We start from the raw sequence: 6,978 nt of genomic DNA on the forward strand, positions 1-6,978 counted from the left end.
AAAGGAAATATGGAGGCATACAAGGAGATGTCATAACAAACCTGACTCAGATGAAGAAGCTCATGGTAAGAGACGAATCCTTGGATTGGGCTCAGTATGCTCTTCATTGACACAAAGCGTACCAGAGGGAGTTTGGAGAATGTTGAAAAACATGAATCAGGATGAGGTCACAGCAGTTGTGAGAAATGACTACTGTATTTTACAGTTGGCCCAGTCCTTGTTTGGCAAGCATGGCCATGATACTACTAAACATGAATATGTCAGACAAAAGCTCCGTGAACTAGGAAGATTAGTCATTATCCTTCGCAACAAAGCATCAATTCATAACTTAGAAGAAGCAATAAAACCAGCCAATTTCGAAAAGCTGATCTTGTGTGTCAAAGAAACAGCAGGATACAATCCAGAGAGTAACACATATAGCTCACCAAGCCTTGCACTAAAACTTGGGCACTCCTTGCACAAAATCTGTGATATAGTTCACTGCAGAGCATTGATGTGCGATGATGATGAGTTGAAGAAATCTGCCAAAGCATTTGAAAAGCTGCTTGGATCAAAATGAGCTGAAAACATTTCTGTCCATGCCCTGACAACTTTACAGGACAAAAAGTTCAATAAACCATCAACGATTCCACTGACTAAGGATGTGCAAAAATTGCATAAACACCTTGAGCATGAGGCACAGCATGCAATCAGTGAACTAGGGGAGATGCCCTCACCAGCTGCATAAGCTAAGCTAGCCAAGGTCACATTAACACAGGTGATCTTATTTAACAGAAGACGTGCAGGAGAAGTGTCAAAAATGACTCTTAGGAATTTTTTAAGTCGTGATCATGCGAAAGTGCATGATGATGTTGCTCAGGGGCTTACGGAATTTGAACACAAACTTTGTCAGTATTTCAGCAGAGTTGAGTTGAGGGGCAAACGCAACCGCAGAGTAGCTGTTCTTCTAACCCCAGAAATAGTGCACGCACTCACAATACTTGTTGAACAAAGGGAAAACTCTAATGTTCCTAGAGAAAATATTTTCCTTTTCGGGATTCCCAAATGTTTAAGTCATTATAGGGGACTGCCTTCGACGTTTTGCTGGTGACTGTGGTGCAAAAAATCCTGAACACCTTAGATCAACTCAACTGAGGAAACAAGTGGCTACAGTTTCACAGGTCCTAAATTTAAAGAACAATGAACTTGACCAGCTGGCTGATTTCATGGGTCATGATATCAGGATTCATAGAGAGTATTACCGCCTGCCAGAGTCTACCATGCAAGTAGCCAAAATTTCAAAACTCTTAATTGCCATGGAAAGAGGGCAGCTACAAAAACTCAAGGGCAAATCCCTGGATGAAATTTCAGGTATGTAATTGTTTAGTGTAAAAATAAGTAAGTGAATGTGTTAAATTTCATGATGACTTGACATCATGTAAATGTTTTCTTTGTTAAGCACCATGCCAGAAATAGCTGAGTAAAATGGTCAAATAATTGTATGCAGTGAGTATGTGTCCTGTTCATTGTTTTTCAGATGACTTCAGTGTCACAGACAGTGATGTTGATGAGGATTGCAAAAGTAGATCTTCAGACAGCAGCTCAGGTAGTTGTATTTTATCGATCCATCCTTTATTTACATTTAGGATTAGTAGTTGTACTTTACCAAGATGTGCTTTATTTACATTTAGGATTCATTATGAGTTTTTTCCTTAAAGGTAGGTTACAGAGACCTGATATATTTTATAGAATACAATTTCTGTCATTTATCTTCCAGCATTTATTAGCTTGACAGTCCTAATAACTTAACACCTATAATTATTCTAGAATTAGAATATAACATCTTAACTTTATTAACCCTTAAATTTTTACACAACCTTAACATTGTGTAGAAAAGTTTCTCTTTGAGTAGCCTGTGGCATACTTGCTCTTTCATGTTAGATTTACACATATAAAAGAACCTTGGTTAACATGGAGTAAGCGTAATACACTGTAATATCATACTAAGAACTTGGATCGTTCTGCACATTTTACAAGCAAGAAAATATTTAATCATCTAGTGTACTTATTTAACGGTGTCACGCCTACAGGGGCGGGACCGCGCACGAACCCTCCCTCGACAAGCAATCAACCACCTTCTTAAACGGCACACTCCGCTGCTTCATTGCGAAGTATTGAGCTGATGACGAGACGCCGTACTAAGCAACTTACCTGTCTTCCGTCTGCCCCATGTCCCCGACCTTACCTGTCTCCTCCGTGTGCGATTCTCTCCTTTTTTCCTTCATTCCCCAGACCCGCTCCCGACCGTGAATCTCCTGCCTCGCTGAGCCCGGCGTCTCCTGTTTCACTGCCTTGGTGTGTCTTGTTCCCGTGTCTCCATGTTGGACGGATTACCCCGGCTACATCCTACTCTTCTGGACTACGACCACGACTTCTGCGCGTCCCTCTTGTGCCGTCACTCCGGCTCCTATCCAGAAGCCCTCGATCCACACCCGAGCCCATCACCACCAGTGGCGTGATCGCGGAGCATTCGCTCCGTAGCGAGCCCCGGCTCATTCTGTCCTGTCTGGTCTGGGTGGACCTCTCAGTAAAGCCTATTGATCCCCGCAATACTGGGTCTCTGTCCTCCTTGCCTCCCGCTAGTGACAGAATACTTCGCCTTCCGATGGATCCAGCGGGGACCATGGAGGGTCGCCTGTCCGCCCTAGAACAACTCGTTGCCTCCGGTGCTGCGCAAGTACCCCTGCCCGACTCTCCCCCACGTCATACCGTACCGGTACCGGTAGCCCTGCCAGAACGGTATGATGGAAACCCGGATAGATGCAGGGGGTTTTCGACCACCCTGCGGTGGGGTGAAGACCGGGCTTTTGGAGTGTCGCCAGGGTAATCGTACGGCAGCCGACTTCTCCTTGGAGTTTCGGACCATCGCCGCGAATCTCCGGTGGCCCGACGACTGCCTACAGGCAATATTTTTACGGGCTCTCAACCAGGACCTGCAGGACGAGCTCTCACACAGGGGGGAGGCACCGTCTTTCGATGATTTAGTCCGGCAGGCTGTTCGGCTCGACAGCACCATGAGAGATAGGCGTCGTCGACGAACCCCTACGGCTCATCCTGTTGAGACCCCGCGCGGAACCCCTCACCTGGCGATCGAAGCCCCGGAACCTATGCAGGTCGGCCGGTCCCCTTTGACGCCCATGGAACGACGCAGACGCCTCCAAGGAGGACTCTGCCTCTACTGTGGAGAGACCGGTCACTCCATCGCTGCCTGTCCTATCCGGCCCCTCCGAGAGGACACCTCCGTCCCGGTAGGTGTATCTTCCCTGTCACCTGCGTTACTTTCTCAATTCACGGTGCCAGTAGTTTTAGAGCAGGGAAACCGACGTCTCCGAGTGAGAGCTTTGATCGATAGCGGGGTGGCTGGTAACTTCATCGACGCGGGGTTAGCGAACAGGCTGGGTGTAAAACTTCAGGAACTCGCTTCTCCCATTTCTGTGCACGGCATCACCGGCGAGCGGATGAGGGAGGGAACAATCCATCACCGGACTCGCCCATTCGAGTTACAGATAGGAGTCCTTCATAAGGAGGACCTTGAAGTTTATGTCTTACATAGAACTAGGGATTCGCTCATACTCGGGTTGCCCTGGCTCCGAAAACATAACCCGCATCTGAACTGGCGGACCAGGGAAATTATCGCGTGGTCCGCACGGTGTCTGCACGAGTGTCTGTCTCTCCCCTGCAAAGCAACGGGGATCGAAAGTCCAGAACCGGAGAACCTAGATTCTATTCCTGAGGTATATCAAGGGTTCCGCGACGTATTTAGCAAGGAGAAAGCTTTCGGTCTTCCCCCGCACCGTGACTGTGATTGCTCTATTAACCTGTTGGACGGAGCAACCCTTCCCCATGGCAGGTTGTATCCAGTGTCCCTGCAAGAGGAGGAAGCACTGGAGACCTACATCCAAGATGGATTGGCACAAGGAATCATCCAGCCCTCCACCTCACCGGTGACCGCTGGTTTCTTCTTTATAAAGAAGAAGGACGGTGGTTTGCGACCAGTGGTGGATTACCGCGCCCTGAACGCTGTCACCATCAAACGGAGAGAACCTCTCCCTCTGATCCCATCTGCCTTAGAACATCTTCGAGAGGCGGTGATCTTTACGAAGTTAGATCTACGCAGCGCTTATAATCTGGTCAGGATAAAAGCGGGGGACGAATGGAAAACGTCCTTCATCACCAGTAGGGGACAGTTTGAGTACCGCGTGATGCCTTACGGTTTGGCCAATAGCCCGTCCATATTCCAGTCTTTCATGAACCAGGTTTTTCGAGATATGTTGTATCGGTTCGTGATAGTCTATATTGATGACATCCTAATTTACTCCCCGTCCAAACAAGGCCATGTACAACACGTTCGACAGGTATTGCAGTGACTACGAGAGCATCAGCTATTTGTTAAAGGCGAGAAATGCGAATTCCATCAATCCTCAGTGAGGTTCCTCAGGTATGTCATTAAACCCGGGGAGGTGTCGATGGAGACGCAGAAGATCGCGGCTATTAAGGAATGGCTGAAACCTAAATCCCTTAAAGACCTACAACGTTTCCTGGGGTTTGCAAATTTCTATCGGCAATTTATCCATAATTTCAGTAGGGTGGCGGCTCCTCTCACCTCTCTTACTAGGGGAAAACCTGCCAAGCTCCTCTGGAATTCTGACGCCGAAGCCGCCTTCTCTCGGTTAAAACAGGCATTCTGCACAGCGCCTGTGTTGAAACACCCACAACCGGAACTCCCGTTTGAGGTGGAAGTGGACGCTTCGGATGCGGGAGTGGGGGCCGTGTTGATACAAAGGGATTCGGACACAAGCAGACGGCATCCTTGCACGTATGTTTCACGTAAGTTGACACCTGCCGAACGCAACTACGATGTGGGCGACCGGGAACTCCTCGCCATCAAATTGGCCCTGGAAGAGTGGCGCCACTGGCTTGAGGGAGCCCGGCACCCCTTCCTTGTACTAACCGATCACCGCAATTTGGAGTATCTACAATCAGCCAAGCGACTTACCTCCCGTCAGGCTCGTTGGGCGCAGTGGTTCGCTCGTTCCGATTTTCGGGTGAGTTATCTCCCTGGGGAAAGGAATGTGAAAGCTGACACCTTGTCACGGCAATATGACCCTCCGGAACGAGAGAAGACGGACCACCCGGTGCTGAACCCATCCTGCTTCGTCTCGGCAATTACCTGGGGGTTAGAGGAAACTATTAAACGGACCAATGAGAGTCGGGCCCCTCCGGTAAGCTGCCCTCCTGCCCAGTGGTACGTATCTCCTGCCTATCGTCAAGAGCTCCTTCAATGGCTACATTCTCAACCAGGGACAGGACACCCCGGGGTGGCCACCACCCAACGGCTGGTGGCCCGTCGGTATTGGTGGCCCGGTTGGCGACAGCAGGTGCAATCCTTCGTTGACAGTTGTCCTGATTGCGGCAGGTACAAACCCTCTTCCTTGAAACCCGCGGGACTGCTCCAGCCGTTACCAGTCCCCGCCAGACCTTGGTCCCATATCGCAATGGACTTCATTACGGACCTGCCTCGATCATCCGGTAAGACCGTAATTCTCACCATCGTCGACCGGTTTTCGAAGATGTGCCGATTGGTCGCCCTTCCTAAGCTCCCCTCCGGCGTCGATCTCGCTGAGACGTTAATACATGAGCTCTTCCGTTTCACTGGCATCCCGGAAGACCTTGTGTCCGACCGGGGACCTCAATTCGCGTCGAGGGTTTTCCGAGAATTCTGTAGGAAATTGAAGATCTCGCTAAGCCTTACCTTAGCATATCATCCTCAGGCGAACGGACTCGCGGAGCGCATTAACCAGGAAGTATCCAAGGCCCTCCGTCTAGTGTGCACCACTAACCCGGCTGGCTGGTCCTCTCACCTGGTGTGGGTGGAGTATTCCATCAACTCTAGGGTGAGTCCGGTAACTAGACTGACACCTTTTCAGTGCGTGTTGGGATTCCAGCCCCCCTTGTTCCCTTGGGATTCCACTTCGGGAGCTGTGCCTCGAGTGGACACCTGGTACCGCAACTGCAGACGTGCCTGGCGTCAGATCCAAACCGCCCTCCGAACCCAATCCGATAGGCACCGAGTGCAGGCAGACCGTCACCGCCGACCCGGCTTTCCTTACCGAGTGGGACAGCAAGTATGGCTGTCCACCAAGAATCTTAGAATACCGGGGTGTCGGAAGCTCACCGCTAGATACATCGGACCCTTGCGGATCCTGAAACGCGTTGGTCCGGTAACTGTGAAGCTACAACTGCCTCGCATATACCGTATATGCCCCACCTTTCATGTGTCTCTCCTTAAACCCGTTAAGTTTAGCGCCTTGCGCCCTGCCTCAAACGTGGCCGGAGACGTGCTGCCGGAGGTGGAAGACGGGGACCCATCAGCCAGGGTTCTGACCCTCTTGGATTCACGGCGGCGGCAAGGGACGTTGCAGTACCTCGTCGACTGGGAAGGGGAAGGTCCGGATGAGCGGAGCTGGATTCCCGCGTCCGCTGTGCCCGACCAGGCTGCGAAGACGGCTTTCCACCTGGCTAACCCTAGAAAACTGGCTCCCCGACCCAGGGGGCGCCCTCGCAAACGCCGTCGGCCTCCCGGAGGCGGCCGTCAGGGGGGGGGTACTGTCACGCCTACAGGGGCGGGACCGCGCACGAACCCTCCCTCGACAAGCAATCAACCACCTTCTTAAACGGCACACTCCGCTGCTTCATTGCGAAGTATTGAGCTGATGACGAGACGCCGTACTAAGCAACTTACCTGTCTTCCGTCTGCCCCATGTCCCCGACCTTACCTGTCTCCTCCGTGTGCGATTCTCTCCTTTTTTCCTTCATTCCCCAGACCCGCTCCCGACCGTGAATCTCCTGCCTCGCTGAGCCCGGCGTCTCCTGTTCCCCTGCCTTGGTGTGTCTTGTTCCCGTGTCTCCGTGTTGGACGGATTACCCCGGCTACAACCT

The sequence above is a fragment of the Paramormyrops kingsleyae genome, chromosome 1 (assembly GCF_048594095.1).
Source record: "Paramormyrops kingsleyae isolate MSU_618 chromosome 1, PKINGS_0.4, whole genome shotgun sequence".
In the NCBI taxonomy this organism is placed as follows: domain Eukaryota; kingdom Metazoa; phylum Chordata; class Actinopteri; order Osteoglossiformes; family Mormyridae; genus Paramormyrops; species Paramormyrops kingsleyae.